The sequence below is a fragment of the Colletes gigas genome, unplaced genomic scaffold (assembly GCF_013123115.1).
Source record: "Colletes gigas isolate AHSC1104 unplaced genomic scaffold, ASM1312311v1 Colletes_gigas_Sc00028, whole genome shotgun sequence".
In the NCBI taxonomy this organism is placed as follows: Eukaryota; Metazoa; Arthropoda; class Insecta; order Hymenoptera; family Colletidae; genus Colletes; species Colletes gigas.
In genome coordinates, this window is record NW_025106657.1 from 2060396 (window position 1) to 2079322 (window position 18927).

An 18927-nucleotide genomic window follows, 5' to 3' on the forward strand; every position below is an offset into this window, starting at 1 on the left:
ACATTGCCAAGGGTTTTTTTCAACATTTGCTTACTTTATCTTCAGTGTTGCTTAAAAAAATGCCTCGTTTTCCATACCGCTAGAGGTACCAGACCCCTTAAAAGACGAACCGAGGGCGGGACGTCCTTCCGACTTTGACGACAACCTTTTAAAGGCAATATTGGAGCAAAATCCACGTCAATCAACAAGAGGTATAGCAGAAAGGTTGAATACATCACCATCAACTGTTAACCGCCACCTGGAGAAATTAGGGAAAGTCAGCAAATTAGGAGTATGGGTATTACCTCACAATCTCAGTGAACGGAATAAAGAAGATCGCATGTCGATCGCCACAAGTCTGCTCTCACGGGTAAAAATTGAGCCTTTTTTTAATCAGGATTGTAACAGGCGATGAAAAATGGGTTACCTATAACAATATAGTCCGCAAAAGACAAGTGACTTGATAAGGATCAACCACCCCTACCAGATCTGAAAGCAAACATCCATGGCAAAAAGATTTTATTGTGTGTATGGTGGGATTGTCAAAGAATAATTCACCACGAGTTGTTTAAGTCAAATTTAACGATTACTGCGGATAGATACGTTCAGCAGTTGCAAAGAGTGCAAGAGAAACTCCATGAAAAGCGTCCTGCACTCGTCAATCGCAAAAACGTCATTCTTTTACACGACAATGCGCGATCACATACACCAAAGGTGACTCAAGAAAAAATTCTTGAGTTTGGATGGTCTGTTTTACCACATCCACCTTACTCCCCGGATCTTGCCCCGACAGACTACCACCTTTTCTGTTCCTTACAAAACTTTTTCAATGGAAAAACCTTCAATTCTGAAGAGAAAGTCAGGCAGGCTGTCGAAAACTTCTTTCAGTCAAAACCAACCACATTTTACAAGGAATTGATAAACTGCAAGGAAGATGGGAGAAGGTTATAGATAATAGTGGTAAATATATAATAAATTAATATAATTTTGTTATTTAATGAAAGCAAAATAAATGTCCGATAAAAAAACGGTAGTTACTTATGACTCGACCTAATATTAAACGCATCGTAGCCAGATCGAGACCAGAATGATCGTTTAGAAAGAGACAGTAAAGTTCTCGCGAAGGATAAGTTTCTATGTAAGTTTAATTACTCGTTGGCCGGGATCGATCCGGGTTTCGCGAGAAGAAAAGAGGTTCGGTTGTTGCTATTCGAGTCACGTAGTTACGTGGAATACAAGAAGCTCGAGAGGCTCTCTAAGAATACGCTGGTGAACGCCATTAGTCACAAACTTTTACGAGCTGCGTTGTTCTAAATATAAGGGGCTCGTCACGCGCGGCTCGTTAAATTACCGACAATCGTTGATTACCGCCGAATCTGATGAACGAAGGTTAGCTCCAGTCGAGAAAACACTCCATCAATTTCATCCAGTTAAGACTTCACTATCTGAGCATAGCCTGCGAACGCAGGCCATCGAAATCTCGTGAATTACCATTAAATAATACTCAGGAGCGGAAAATTCTTATCGCGGGTTCAAATCCGTATGGTTTCTTTCCCGGTCGGAGCGTCACGCTATCGGAATGAGACAGCCTAATGACCCGGAACGCTTTCTTCGCGTTAACTAGGTGACGTTCTTGGACGAGAGTTTTGTTTCTCGAACGGGGTGTCCTTAATACGACGATCATCCATCAAATCGTGCACGTACAGCATTTAACGAAATAATAGGATCAAATTGTTATTCACAACTCGAGAGGAAAGGTTCGAACTCGAAACGTTTATATGCACTAGGGTGGTCCTTAGCTATAGGGGTACAAATTTTTTTTTAGTTCCTTTTTGACGCACCTCCATAGATCGTGACACTTGAAATTATAATCTTATTCTAAATTTATTAACAGATATTTTTTGGCCAAATTATAATTACTTTAGTGTAAAATAATACTATTACGCGTGATCTCCAATAGTATCATTCAATTTATTATTGAACACATGTGAAATTTCGTTTGGGAATATCAATTCTGGACGAAGTTATAATTTTTTGAACTTGAACTATTTTTAATCCTTAAATGGTACATTAAAATATACTATAGGAAAATAAAAATAAATGTTGTTAATATCCCACGTTTCGGATTGTATATAGATAATTAATAGATTTACAAACAGAAAATTATTATAAAGTAATATTAAATGTTTTTAGTGTATAGATATTTAATAGTACATTAATTAATAGATTCTATATAGATAATTAATAGATTTGTTAACAGAAAATATTTATAAAGTAATATTAAATGTTTTTAGTACATAGATAATTAATTAATAGATTGTGTATAGATAATTAATAGATTTGTTAACAGAAAATATTTATAAAGTAATATTAAATGTTTTTAATAATGCAATAAATGAACATTAATGTTTGATCAATTTTCAATCAATTCTAGTTGACTGATTAAATCTATGCATATTCATAATATGGTTTTAAACGTCTCTGATCGTTGTTTCCAGATTACTGGTGTCGTCGAATTTATCATCGATAAGTCCATCATGTTTATATGTGTATTTAAGCCCATAAGTTTTCCATGGATTTAAGGGATCTCGTTGGGATCTCGATGGTCACGTTAATGATACATTTTAAGGATGAATTTTAAAGTTAAATTTAAATTTTATAATAATTTTAGTTGTCCTTTGGAATGTATACAAATTTGAATTTACAATTGGATTAACGTTTCATATTTTCGAGAATCCAATCAAGTGTCAGTGGAAATATCGTGACGTAACAGTTGAGTTTCGTTATCCAATATCGCGTGTATAATAATGTTTTTTAACGTCGAATTATAATAATTCGTGCAACTTTCACGAGGTAGTTGGCCTCTGGACCGTATAAAAATTTGGATTTACGTTTGATATTCTCGAGAATCCAATCAAGTTGACACATCTTGACGTAACAGTTGGGTTTCATTCTCCAATATCGCGTGCATTATAATGTATTTTTACGTCGAATAATAATAATTCGTGCAACTTTCACAAGGTAGTTGGCCTCTGGACCGTATAAAAATTTGGATTTACGTTTGATATTCTCGAGAATCCAATGAAGTGGAAACATCTTGACGTAACAGTTGGGTTTCATTCTCAAATATCGCGTGGATTATAGTGTTTTTTAACGTCGAATAATAATAATTCGTGCAACCTTCACGAGGCAGTTGGCCTTTGGAATGTATAAAAATTTGGATTTACAATTGGATTTACATTTGATATTCTCGAGAATCCAATGAAGTGGAAACATCTTGACGTAACAGTTGGGTTTCGTTATCCAATATCGCGTGTATTATAATCTATTTTCACGTCGAATAATAATAATTCGTGAAACCTTCACGAGGTTGTTGGCCTTTGGAATGTATACAAATTTAGATTTACAGTTGTATTTACGTTTGATATACTCGAGAATCCAATCAAGTTGACACATCTTGACGTAACAGTTGGGTTTCATTCTGCAATATCGCGTGCATTATAATGTATTTTTACGTCGAATAATAATAATTCGTGCAACCTTCACGAGGTAGTTGGCCTCTGGACCGTATAAAAATTTGGATTTACGTTTGATATTCTCGAGAATCCAATGAAGTTGTAACATCTTGACGTAACAGTTGGGTTTCATTCTGCAATATCGCGTGCATTATAATGTATTTTAACGTCGAATAATAATAATTCGTGCAACCTTCACGAGGCAGTTGGCCTTTGGAATGTATAAAAATTTGGATTTACAATTGGATTTACGTTTGATATACTCGAGAATCCAATCAAGTGGACACATCTTGACGTAACAGTTGGGTTTCATTCTCCAATATCGCGTGCATTATAATGTATTTTTACGTCGAATAATAATAATTCGTGAAACCGTCACGAGATTGTTGGCCTCTGGAACGTATAAAAATTTAGATTTACAGGTGTATTTATGTTTGATATTTTCGGGAATCCAATCAAGTGTCAGTGGAAACATCGTGACGTAACAGTTGGGCTTCGTTATCCAATATCGCGTGTATTATAATCTATTTTAACGTCGAATAATAATAATTCGTGAAACCTTCACGAGGTTGTTGGCCTTTGGAATGTATACAAATTTAGATTTACAGTTGTATTTACGTTTGATATACTCGAGAATCCAATCAAGTTGACACATCTTGACGTAACAGTTGGGTTTCATTCTCCAATATCGCGTGCATTATAATGTATTTTTACGTCGAATAATAATAATTCGTGCAACTTTCACAAGGTAGTTGGCCTCTGGACCGTATAAAAATTTGGATTTACGTTTGATATTCTCGAGAATCCAATGAAGTGGAAACATCTTGACGTAACAGTTGGGTTTCATTCTCCAATATCGCGTGCATTATAATGTATTTTTACGTCGAATAATAATAATTCGTGCAACCTTCACGAGGTAGTTGGCCTCTGGACCGTATAAAAATTTGGATTTACGTTTGATATTCTCGAGAATCCAATGAAGTTGAAACATCTTGACGTAACAGTTGGGTTTCATTCTGCAATATCGCGTGCATTATAATGTATTTTAACGTCGAATAATAATAATTCGTGCAACCTTCACGAGGTAGTTGGCCTTTGAAACGTATAAAAATTTGGACTTACGTTTGATATTCTCGAGAATCCAATGAAGTGGAAACATCGTGACGTAACAGTTGGGCTTCGTTATCCAATATCGCGTGTATTATAATCTATTTTAACGTCGAATAATAATAATTCGTGCAACCTTCACGAGGCAGTTGGCCTTTGGAATGTATAAAAATTTGGATTTACAATTGGATTTACGTTTGATATACTCGAGAATCCAATCAAGTGGACACATCTTGACGTAACAGTTGGGTTTCATTCTCCAATATCGCGTGCATTATAATGTATTTTTACGTCGAATAATAATAATTCGTGAAACCGTCACGAGATTGTTGGCCTCTGGAACGTATAAAAATTTAGATTTACAGTTGTATTTATGTTTGATATTTTCGGGAATCCAATCAAGTGTCAGTGGAAACATCGTGACGTAACAGTTGGGCTTCGTTATCCAATATCGCGTGTATTATAATCTATTTTAACGTCGAATAATAATAATTCGTGCAACCTTCACGAGGTAGTTGGCCTCTGTAACGTATAAAAATTTGGATTTACGGTATAGTAACGCGTTGAAGGGGCTGGTGGTCGGATTTGAATATTTAAATCACAGGGCCACTCGTGTCGCCGAATATCAGTTGCATGCACGCGGTGAACAACGCTTACGGTTCGACGGTATCACGGATCGCATGTTGCACCGCGGTGCATGAAAACGCATTCACCGGCGAAGTATGCTCGTAATGAGATTATAGTTGTGCGCGCATTATGCACCGCGTTAATGATAATTAACTGTGATTACCTGACGCGTCGTGTCCGGCCTACGTTCTAGACAATGCACCGCAGAGACCCTGTGGAACGAAAACAGATACGCATTTTGCAGTAATAGTGTTCGTAGGACGAAACGAGGCACGGTGGCCCGCATAATGATCCGGAACAGAGGGCGCATAATTTATTAGCGAAAGAAAAATCTCCCTATAAAGGATCAGCCACGTACCCATTACAAATTTGTTGTTTATTTTTATTTCGTAAATGATATTCGTTTCATAAATTCATTTATAAGCTATATAGATTAAAATTTAATAAAAGGAGGCTTTCAGAAAAAATTGATTGGAAAGTACCAGGAGAGTCTACCATCATTATAAATATGTAAATTATTTTTTCTCGTTTTCCTTGGTCACTTGCATCGACATTGTAAACATTACGATTGTAATATACCCATTATAAATGGGTTGTTTATTTATGATATTCCTTTTTTAAATTCATTTATGAGCTATACAGATTAAAATTAAATAAAAAGAGACTTTCATAAAAAATGTATTGTAAAGTAACAGGAGAGTCTACCATCATTATAAATAATATATTTTCTCTCGTTTTCCTTGCTCACTTGCATCGACGTTGTAAACATTACGGTTGTACTGTAATTTTATTGAATTTACAACCACACACTTTACTCATAACTGCCATAATGACCGTTACGTTTCACTTTGAAGTACTTGGAAACCTTTTCCTTTTAGCATACTTTAAGATCGTTAAGCTCGGTGAGGTCGTTAGTAGCGTATATAATTACTGTCTATCAAATGCACAAATCTATAGAAATAATTAAGAAGGCTGGTGGTTATTAATTTATAAAGCACGGTGATGTAATTTTCTTTTTTCATATTCAAATGCTCGATTGCCATACTGCGGGGATTCAAAGGTGAAAAATGGCGTAAATGAATGCGGAGACAATTTAACACGTCTCAAGAATAAGATAATTATTCATAGCTGTCATCAATTTCCATAGAATAAACTTGATTCACTGAAAATTTATTTATTCAACTTAAATAGTCAGGTATAAGAGTTGCTTGTAGGAACTTGCATCGACCATTACTACTGAAATCATTGTAGTACATACACAGCAACCTATCGTTTAAAGTTGTCTTTTTAATAAACGTTCGAACGTTGGAACGTCGCTCGACGATCGGGAATATTCGATTACAGGATCGGTGGATTTGAAAAGAATGCAAGCTGGAATTTTTCAGCGCCCAGCGATTTATCTTCTTCAAACGCGTTGAAGCGCAAATCGACGAAAATAAATTCTTTCCGTGTGGAATTTACATTGCGAGCATTCGCGGATTCTACGGAGAAGTTCGTAATCAGATTAACGTCACGTGGATGCTGTACCAACGGCGTGATTTATGACGGTTGATGTTAATGATAATTAACTGCTATTAGCTGACAGGTCGCGACGATATCCGGCAGGGTGAAGTGACAATTACGTAAGGTCCAATTACGACTCAATGATCGCGTCGTTAAATCAAGTCGGATCCGTGTAATTAATTTAGTTCAGAGTCGCATAAAAATTATTATCCGATTTTCGTTCGGTGGTACTTATTATCGCGATGAGGCGAATTCAATCATTTCCATCGCGTATAAGTTTCGAACGAAATAAGTACACGAGAGCAAAATTGTTTTATTTCCAAAGATATACAGGGTTGCTGGAAACTTTAGCGCGGAAATAGGTTTGTTCGCAAACAACTTAGTTAAGGCATATACACTGTATGAGCTGAAGTATTAAGTGTTTAATGGAACACACAAAAACAAACAAGTATCTAGCAGGGGGAAACTGCAAACTGCCAGACGCCAATTTTGATGCAACTTCGCATAAGTGTTTGATGGTTTAACCTAAGAACTTTCTCAGCTTAGAGAGAGATACCGTCCTTTATATCAGAATTTTTCATTTTATTTACGTGCACACGTATCTCGAATTATAAAAGATATAAAGAAACTAAGGCCCCTTTTTGATAATAACAATTTATTCTTCGTTAGGATGACATATCAAAAATGTATTATACGAAATTAAAATAAACGTGTTCTTTACGCATCGAATGAAATTAGCACGCAAACGATAAATTATGATAATACGTGCCAGAAATTCTATTAAAAGAAAAGCTCTGCATTCGAGCGACAAGGAGAAAAAATTCAATTTTTTAACGAAATTAGCGACCGTAGACTACAAGTATTTTTTGTTCTTGTATTATCATAAGCTTTCTGTTGCGTGCAGAATTAAATCGATCATGTAATGTTGAAATATTAATATTTAAAACCATTTTGCACAGATACGACTAATGTAAAAAATGCTCCACTAAAAATCTTTATTTCTATAGATTTTGCATTACATTCGACTTTCTACAGGGTGTTCGGCCACCCCTGGAGAAAATTTTAATGGGAGATTCTGGAGGTCAAAATAAGACGAAAATCAAGAATATCAATTTGTTGATGGAGGCTTCGTTAAAAAGTTATTAACATTTAAAGTTCCGCCCGCAGAAAGTTCCTATAATGTATTCTTTGGCCCATTATTCCGGGGCTCTAGAGCTCCATTAATACGCATTATTTGAATTTTGAATCATTACAATCCTTCAATCTGTTCAGAAGTTATGATTTCTTAAACACACGCATATTTCGGGGAAACATTTCTGGCCACACAGTATATTTTCGGTAAAGAATTCTTTTCTCGAAAGTGCGCAGGATTTCGGGGGCAGGTCTATTCACCAAAAATGATTGTACTGGATCCCTGCACCTAAAAATAATTTTTTTAGATCGATTGGAAATTTTTTTTCGCCGCAAAATTTCAGGGAAAGAGGTGTACGTCTGGTGAGACATTATATTTTTAGAAATGAATTTTTTTCTCGAAACTGAGCAGGATTTCGGGGATATGTGAATAAATAAAAAATGATTGTCATTGACTCCTGCAACTAAAAATAATTTTTTTTAGAACTTTTTGAAATTTTTTAATTTTGTCGAAAAATTTCACACTCACTCGAATTTTTTTCTCGTAAGTGGTTAGGATTTCGGGGGTATGTCTATTCACAAAATATTATTGTAATTGATCCTGCTAGCTAAAAATAATTTTTTTAGAACGATTTGAAATTTTTTTCGACAGCACTCTGTCGATTTTTCTTACAAATTCGTTTTTGATTTTTAATAATTTTGTTCACCGCCCTACAGAAAAATTGTCTAATACTTTTGTATAGGTGGCCATGAGCTGTACTTCAGAAAAGAGTTTCAATGAAATATATTCACTATTGTAGGAGTTATGGCTGTTTGAAAATTAGACCATTTTTATGGAGGTTTTCTCACTTTAAGGGGTCAAGAAGCAACTTTTCGAATATTTTTGGAATTTCTACACATTCTTGAATAAAATACGCATCGTTTGCGTTTTTAAAAATTAAAATCGTCCAATCCGTTCAGGAGTTTTGATGTTTCAAAGATTTGCAGGAAATTTTGGATGAACATTCCTGGCCTGAAATTAAATTTTCGGTAATGAATTTTTTTTTCGAATGTGAGTCGGTTCTCGGGGATATGTCTAATCACCAAAAAGGATTGTATTTGACCCCTGCAACTAAAAATAATTTTTTTATAACGATTTGAAAATTTTTAATTTTGGCGAAAAATTTCACTCTCTCTCGAATTTTTTTCTCGAAAGTGCGTAGGATTTCGGGGGTATGTATATTCACCAAAAATGATTATAATTGACCCCCGTAACCAAAAATAATTTTTCCGTGAATGATTTTGTTTGGAGCGGCAGCTTCAATTAGAAGACTCGGAAAATAAAAGAGTATTTATTAATTACACGGAGCAAAAGATGTCGTAGACATGAAGAGAAAATGAACACACAATAACGTAACCAAGAAGAACTGACAGTGCACAGTCGCAAACAAGATGCTCCTGTTGTAGCAACGGCAGGGTCGCATGACCAATGCGAGTCGCCCAATATGAAATCTTACAGATTTGAAATTTTTTAATTTAATTTTCCATTTGAAATTTGAAATTCGAAATTTTTTAATTTAAATTTCAATCAATAAATTGATATTCTTGATTTTCGTGTTATTTTGGCCTCTAGAATCTCCCATTAAAATTGTTCCCAGGGATGGTCGGACACCCTATATATTATTTTCTATCTTGTATTAACTCGCTATAATAAAATCTAGCGTATCTAGAACGGGACACAAATTATAATAAATACTTCCGAACCATCTGTTTCCTCCAGCAATTAATTTGACGCTGCTATAATTTCAGATTTATTTTTTATTCACCGTCAAAGCGTAAGACCAATAGCGTTTGGAAACAACGGTAAAATGTTGCTAGCAATGACTATGCCCGGCATTGTATTAAACGCGAGCTTTAATCATTTCGAAATAGCCACGGGGGCGCAGCATGTGCAACGGGCGAACTACGTGCAACGACTGTAGGCAAAATTTTATTACGTTTGCCGAACTTATTCCGCCCTCGGGCCATTAATTGTCACGAAATAAGATTTACCGGACCCAGGGAGCCCCGGCTCGTTGTCACGCCACCATCGCGATTCTTCTTTCGTAGTCGAAACGCAACAACTCGCTCTGAACTTTTTTAAACTGTTCGACCCACGGCGTCGTTCTAACTTTTCGAGGGAAATTTCTGCTGGCTACGTACTACGTACAGCGTGTGTCCGGAGTTACGGTAATAGATGAATCCTCGCGCGAAAAATAAGTCGAGGCCGGTAATCCATTTTCGCGCGAAAACTTTGTCGCGTAAGTGGATTTTCAAAATTCGCTCGACGCGGGTATTTAAAGTAGTTTCTTTTTCTTTTTTTTTTAAGTCTCTATTCAATGCAACGGACGTTAAACTGCAGGGAATAACGAAATTGCGGGAAGAGATTGACGTTGGGCGAGACGAGCCGGAGCAGACTGACCTTTCGACATTTTTTATTCACGGTGAAGCTACTCGATTTGTTCCGTTACGTTTGATCGGTCGACTTTTTTGGGTTATTCTTTTTTCATGGACGTTGATCGATACGCCATCGAAACGAGTATACAGAGTGTTCAGCCACCCCTAGGAAAAATTTTAATCGGGGATTGTAGAGGCCAAAATAAGACGAATATCAAAAATGCCAATTTGCTGATGGGGGTTTCGTTAAAAAGTTATTAACGTTTAAAGTTCCACCCGTACTGAATTGTTTTCTCGAAAACGCGCAAGATTTCGGGAGTATGTCCATTCACCAAAAATGATTTTAATTGAACCTCGCAACCGAAAATAATTTTTCCAGAACGATTTGAAAAATTTTTTTTTCCGCCGAGAAATTTCACACATTCTCGGATTTTTGTCTAGAAAGTGGGTAGGATTTCGGAGGTAATTGTAATGACCAAAAATGTTTGTAATTGACCCCCGCAACCGAAAATAATTTTTCCAAAACGATTTGAAATTTTTTTTTTCCCCCGAAAAATTTCACACCTTCTCGAATTTTTTTCTAGAAAGTGAGTAGGATTTTGGGTGTATGTCTATTCACCAAAAATGATTACAATTCACCCCCGCAATCGAAAATAATTTTTCCAGGACGATTTGAAATTTTTTTTCGTCGAAAATTTTAGGCACCTAATTAGATTTTCGGTAAGGAATTTTTTTCTCCAAAGTGTGTAGGATTTCGGGGGTAATTATAATGACTAAAAATTATTGTAATTGACCCCCGCAATCGAAAACAATTTTTCCAAAACGATTTGAAATTTTTGAATTTAATTGTTAATAACTTTTTAACGAAGCCTCCATCAACAAATTGGTACTCTTGATTTTCGTCTTATTTAGGCTTCTAGAATCCCTCATTAAAATTTTTCCCAGGTGTGGTTGAACACCCTGTATATGGTTTACAATATCTTTTTTCTTATTTTTTCCCCCAATAAATTAAATCCTTGCACATTGGGTCACCCTGTACGACCTTTAGATGTTTCCATAGTTTGGGGATACCAAACATAATTTTCCTCTCGAGTACGGTTTCCCATACGTTCCAATAATTTAGTTACGTATTTTGCCGATGTTAAACTCATAATTAGATTATTCTCGTTATATTTACCGTAGTTACGTAATTGTTACAAATAATCATTAACGTTCACGGTACGACATATAGGCAATTCACTACTTATTTTGTTAGTAGAATAATACCGACGGAATAATTTATTGCACGCTGAGTGCATTATTTTCGTATTTCTGATTCAAATATTATTTTGCTCGTTTATTGGATTCCGTGCTGTTTACAATTGATTTATTATATATACTTAATTACTTGTATATTATGTTACTGTGAAAAGCTTTAGATTTATATCAAGAAAATTCTTCTATTACTGCAGGGGACACAGTTATATTGGAATATTTAATTAATGAAATAAACCAAATTCCTTGGCTGTTACTATCATGTTTTTCTAATTTTATATTATTCTTAATCAGAATTATTAAGGTTACAGAAAAATAACTATGCGTCAATTTTGATTTATTTTCCAAGAAAAAAAACTGTTAGATGTATTTATAAAAAATCTCATAAAATTTTCTTGGTCTTGATAATTGCTCAGATTATGCAAGGGAGAATTAAATGTATCTGAGTGGAAAATTTTTTCACAAAGTGAAAAATAAAGATATAGAAGTAGTTCAAGTTTCTATTTCTCAGTGTCACACAAGAACCTATATATCTTCATCTTCTATATGTTATAACGTATACTAAGACTTAAATCATGCAGAGTGGTAAATACAGTTTACCAAGTCTTGCAGTACGAAATCAGGGCTCGATGTTGCGTCTGAATACAGTAAATTGATTGTTCAAAAGCAATGACTGTTCCCACCATAACGCTTCACTATCTCAACCTCCATTTCCCGTTACCTTTATGTAAACTCGCAAACACTTGGTCTCCTAAACAGAGCTTGCACACTGCAGGAATAGAAATCCTTGTACAATTCCCAGTTCAAAACAGAGAAAATACCTTCACTGTTTCCATTGTTGATGTTTCAATTTATAGTACAAACTTGCATGAATGCTAGATGGATTGAAGGAAATCATTTCTAATTTATTAACTCGACGTATCGATAAACAGAAACATTAAAACCGTATTTTCTTCGTCGATGTACATACATACATCGTGTCTAACGGGTGAAAATTACCCTCAAAGTTGTGGACGAAATACTTGTTCAGTCAAACGTCTAAAGCACCGAATTGTAGCTTTTATTCACGAATAAAAATAAAAGTGTAAAATTCATTACTCGGTCTACAAAGACAAATATTAAAACTGTATTTTCTTTATCGATGTACATTCCTGTTTGGGGGGGTGAAAACTACCCTCAAAGTTGTGGACGAAATACTTGTTCAGTCAAACGTCTAAAGCACCGAATTGTAGCTTTCATTCGCGAATAAAAATAAAAGTGTAAAATTCATTACTCGGTCTACAAAGACAAATATTAAAACTGTATTTTCTTTATCGATGTACATTCCTGTTTGGGGGTGAAAACTACCCTCAAAGTTGTGGACGAAATACTTGTTCAGTCAAACGTCTAAAGCACCGGATTGTAGCTTTCATTCGCGAATAAAAATAAAAGTGTAAAATTCATTACTCGGTCTACAAAGACAAATATTAAAACTGTATTTTCTTTATCGATGTACATTTGTGTTTGAGGGGTGAAAACTACCCTCATAGTTGTGGACGAAATACTTGTTCAGTCAAACGTCTAAAGCACCGGATTGTAGCTTTCATTCACGAATAAAAATAAAAGTGTAAAATTCATTACTCGGTCTACAAAGACAAATATTAAAACTGTATTTTCTTTATCGATGTACATTTGTGTTTGAGGGGTGAAAACTACCCTCATAGTTGTGGACGAAATACTTGTTCAGTCAAACGTCTAAAGCACCGGATTGTAGCTTTCATTCACGAATAAAAATAAAAGTGTAAAATTCATTACTCGGTCTACAAAGACAAATATTAAAACTGTATTTTCTTTATCGATGTACATTCCTGTTTGGGGGTGAAAACTACCCTCAAAGTTGTGGACGAAATACTTGTTCAGTCAAACGTCTAAAGCACCGGATTGTAGCTTTCATTCGCGAATAAAAATAAAAGTGTAAAATTCATTACTCGGTCTACAAAGACAAATATTAAAACTGTATTTTCTTTATCGATGTACATTTGTGTTTGAGGGGTGAAAACTACCCTCATAGTTGTGGACGAAATACTTGTTCAGTCAAACGTCTAAAGCACCGAATTGTAGCTTTCACTAATAAAAACAAAAGTGTCAGATTCATTACTTAGTCTACAAACGAATTTACAAATAAATCTGAAATATCTATCATTCTTAAAGCAAACTTTTAATTTCTCAATTTCTTATTTATTTTGAAATGGGAAAAAACATATTTGATATAGTCAAATTTCGTAGACTCGAATTACGTCAATTTATTCAGTATGATATTCATACAAAAATAAAATATTAATCATATTTAATAGTAATAAATATTTTTGTATATACAAAAGTAAAATAGTAATGGTATGAAAAGAGATACGTATCGAATTTTATCAGAATCAGAGATAGGCGATTAAAGCGACGCTTCTTGCCTGTTGGAGAACAATTTAGATCGCAGCTCGTGTAAGAAATAGATCTCCTGCCAACATTTGTTGCCACGGTCCACGGATTATTGCGTCGTCGGAAATAATGTTTACTTACCGAACCGTTATCGCAGCAGCCAATTAACAAGATACTCTAGCGAAGGGTTCACCGATGCAATACGTACCTGAAACAAAATAGGATGGCGTGTGTATCTGGTGCACGGATAAATTTGATTTATGTCATCGACGATGAAAAGCCAACTGAAAAGTTTCCTCGTCGAGCGCAACTTGACGCGACGATACTCGATAATACGGTGTTCATTGACACGGTTTGCTTTTTTCATTCTTTTCCTAACGCGAGATCTCGCTATACGAATTTTTAGCCAGACGCGAGTTTCCAATAACAAATAAAATATGTGTGTTTGATGGCTGGCGATACAATTCGCGATCTGATTATTCTACGTGAGATCCAGTATACGTTTACACACATTCTCTGCATATAGTTTATATACAGGGTGTTCGGCCTGCCCTGGGAAAAATTGTAATAGGAGATTCTAGAGGTCAAAATAGGACGAAAATCAAGAATATCAATTTGTTGATGGAGGCTTCGTTAAAAAGTTATAGAAAAGAATTTTTTTCTCGAAAATACATAGGATTTCGGGGGTATGTATATTCACCAGAAATGATTGTAATTGAATCCTGGAACTGAAAATAATTTTCCCAGAACAATTTGAAATTATTCCATTATGTCGAAAATTTTGTCCACCTTTCTGAATTTTTTACTCGAAACTGCATAGAATTTCGAGGGTATGTATATTGACCAAACATGATTGTAATTAACCCCCACAACTAAAAATAATTTTTTTTAGAACGATTTGAAATTTTTTTCTCGCCGAAAAATTTCAGGGGAATAGGTGTACGATCTGGTCAGACATTACATTTTTAGAAATGAATTTTTTTCTCGAAAGTGAATAGGATTTCAGGGGTATATCTGTTCACAAAAAGTGATTGTAATTCACCCCTGCAAATAAAAATAATTTTTTTTAAAATGATTTGAAATTTTTTTACTTTTGTCAAAAAATTTCACACCTTCTCGAATTTTTTTCTAGAAAGCAGGTAGGATTTCGGGGGTATGTGTATTGACCAAACATTATTATAATTGATCCCCGCAACTGAAAATAATTTTTCCAGAATGATTTGAAACTTTTCAACTTTCAGGATAACAGATAGTTATGGTCAAACATCATATATTCAGTAATGAATTTTTTTCTCAAAAGTGCGTAGGATTTCGGAGGTATGTCTATTCACCAAAAATTATTGTAATTGACCCCCACAACCGAACATAATTTTTCCAGAACGATTTGAAATTTGTCTTTAGGCACCTACCTCCTTTTTCTTACAAATTCGTTTTTGATTTTTAATAATTTTGTTCGACGCCCTATAGAAAAATTGTTCAATACTTTTTTGTAGGTTCCTATAAGCCCTACTTCAGAAAAAAGTTTCATTGAAATATATTCACTATTTTAGGAATTATGGCTGTTTGAAAAGTGGACCATTTTTATTGGGGTTTCCACAGATTACGGGGGCAAGGATCAACTTTTCGAATATTTTTGCAATCTCTACATATTCTTCATCAAAATACGCGTTGTTTGCCGTTTGAAACATTAAAATCGTCCAATCCGTTAAAGAGTTATGATGTTTTAAAGATTCACATGAAATTTAAGGGAAAAATGTCATATATGGTCAGACATTACATTTTCAGTAAGGAATTTCTTTCTGCAAACTGAGTAGGATTTCGGGGATATGTCTCTTGATCAAAAATGATTGTAATGAACCGCCGCAATTGAAAATAATTTTTCCAGAACGATTTGAAATTTTTTAATTTAATTTTTTAATAACTTACTAACTTTTTAACGAAGCCTCAGTCAAGAAAATGATATTCTTAATTTTCGTCTTATTTTCGCCTCCAGAATCTCCCATTACACCCTGTATACGGTGTTCCACATCTTTAGCAGTGTGTTCTACAAATAAAACTAAAACTAATATGTAATATAACAAAAAATCCATAAATGCTTTGTTAAGAATTTATGACAAAAATACGAAATGTGATGTTTTTTGTTTACTAACCAAACAAATTTGCTAAAATTTTGTTTAAAGAGAGCAACTAAACATTTCTTCATCAGAGTTTAGTTTCTGTCATTTATCTTGGATGCTGAAGTATTCTTTTTCCGATGATAACATTTTGTTGCCATAAAATTTTCAACTATTGTTCAAGTTTATGTTCAGTAAATTGCAAAGAAACCCACGATATCGAATGCTTGCAAAATATTGATTTTATTATAAATTTTTTTTCTTATTTTAATGTCCCGAATCTCAATCGAGTTTCACAGTTCATATTTTTGTTATAACATCTGGACTTGTTTGTTACATTACATTCTAACACTGCTTGTGAGCAATTGGGTGTGTTCACACGACGATGCACGGACATTTTAAGAACGTGTCTTTCGGCGCCTACTTGTACCCATATAGGCATTATCCTCATCTGTTCTTGTTACTGTTGGTAACAACTGTTCATTCAACCGTTTGTGTTACATGTCGCATCTCCGACGATCTGTTATGTATTTATGGCGTATATTATATCGAGCTTTTAATAAATATTCCTTTAACTGCGTTTAAATAACCAACAGTTACATTACATTCTAACACTGCTGAAGTGTGGAAAAAATGTGGAAACCCCTGTATATTATTCGTTTGTTAAATTAGAATTTATACAGTGTACAGTAAAAGTCAATGATTCTGAAAGAATCGCGATATCTCGCGAACTTCGATTTGGAAACGAAGCCTGGTACGAAACAATGTTATTTCTTTTTTTTGTTTATTTTAAACGTGGGACTTTCTTTCTTTATACGATATACGATGCACAATTCGATTTAAGCGAAAAGCTACAAAACGAATTAACGGCGCAAGTCGAGAACACGCTGCATTCCGAAAATTATTGGACTTTATCTTGTAGTTTGTTAGTCGGGTTACGGTCCCATACAAATTCATCGAGCCAATTACGATTCACGGACTAACAAGCCACCGTCGGTTTCGTAACTTTTCATTGGGCAGCTGCGACTAATGCCTTCGAGTACGTTCGCGATAACCCAAATTCCCACGGCTACAATATTTTCCGCATCATTCTGCGAAATTACATCGGTCGCTGTAGCTACGGGCATCGGGTAATTAAATACCAACCGCCGAACACGCATTACCGTCGCAATAAAAGATTTATTTCGATTAAAAGTACGCTCACGATCTATCGCGAGTTTGGCACCGATTGTACGCGAAAATTGAATAATTACACAGCTTTAATCTACTTGTATTTTAATTATATGCTCGTAACGAATTGTTTGTTTTATCGCAATAATTACAACTGTCCTCGGTATTTATAACAGCTTGTTTATGACTCCCTGTTGTGCTTTACAATCGTATCTTCCGGTACAAACGATCCATTTTTTACACGGTAGGTGCGTGCAAAAGGAATCGTATTACTCGTGGAAAAGTACAGAATTTATTTCACAACTTTCGGAGGCCAAGTAGAAAGGGACATATTTATAACGGGGAAAAGTTTTAATAAATCGTGGGAAGAATATTTTATGAAAGTTTAGACGTACGAGTTTTTTTACGTGGATATGCACTAAATTGCATTCGAATAATTGACATTTAAGTTATGAATTGATTGGCAAACGATTTGTCAAAACTCATTGTGATGTTCGCTTGGTTATAATTTCAAGACTTAATTATGGACGTTAAAAATATTTTAAGAAGAGTATTATACATGTGTATATCTATGTTAAAAATTCTTAAAAGAGAATAGAATCAGAGATCTTCGTCGACTTGGTACGATCATTTATAACTTCTTAATAAACGAGTAAATTTAGAAAGGTATAATTATGGACGTTAAAAATATTTTAAGAAGAGTATTATACATGTATGTATCTATGTTAAAAATTCTTGAAAGAGAATAGAGAATCAGAGATTTTCATCGACTTGATACGATCATTTATAACTTTTTAATAAACGAGTAAAGTTAGAAAGGTATAATTATGGACGTTAAAAATGTTTTAAGAAAAGTATTATACATTAGGGTGGAACGAAAAAATGAAAATTGTGTGATTGTTTTCTAATAGTGAAAAAAAGTTGCCTTTAGGCTTTCAGATTAAGCCTGTAAAAGTTAGTTTCTGTCAAAACAATTTTTGAGGTGCCGCAAGGGGTTGGATTTTTTTCTTTTTCATTTTTAAACATATTTTTTAAAATTTATATCTATAAACTGTTTTTATAGGTTTAAAGTAAAAAATGATCCTTCACATTTCCTTTTATAACGGAATTCGTGTAAGGAGATAGTTAAAATTTTTAGTTCTTACATTTTTTTAAAATATTTCACCTTTTTTAATACTTTATAACATAATTTCATGGTATTGTGGGATCGGGAAGATAATGACTCCGCTCTGTTCCGTTCCGCACAATTTTATTGTTGCTGTCGTACAACGACGTGACTCGTGGTGCGGGTTACGCTCGACTCTCTGGTACGATCATCGCCACCGTACCAAGAGGCCTTCAAAAACAAAAGACGGTCAGAGACGACGACAACGGCTTTTCGGCTCACGCGGCTCTGGTCGTCTCGTGTGCAACCATCGTCTCGTGTGCAACCATCGTCTCGTGTGCAACCATACATTGTAGCGGCTTCGAACGGCTAAGGCGTATGTGGCGCCTTGGCCGCCACACTACCCCCCTGCCAGTAATTGGCACAATTACGAAAAATTGACCGACTACATTACCACTACCATTTACTCTATTATATAAAATACGTTATCCTAACTAAGATTTACATTACAGTATTTGAACAGAGTTGAAAAAAAAAGGAATTTACATGGAGTTTAATATATAATACGTAATACCTAAAAATACATGAAAGTACATAA

The 18927-nt window shown here is 34.7% G+C and overlaps 1 protein-coding gene across 2 annotated transcripts in view; it reads right to left on the reverse strand.

The window, feature by feature from the left end:
• Positions 1–18927, reverse strand: part of LOC122401775 (slit homolog 2 protein-like) — a 285181-nt gene that overhangs the window by 141809 nt on the left and 124445 nt on the right. The window contains exon 3 of one of the 2 annotated variants that reach the window (XM_043404126.1): positions 14082–14148. The exons of the other annotated variant lie outside the window; for it this stretch is intronic. The gene's annotated coding sequence lies outside the window, so the exon portion shown is untranslated. The remainder of the gene's footprint in view (positions 1–14081; positions 14149–18927) is intronic. 2 annotated transcript variants of the gene reach the window in all.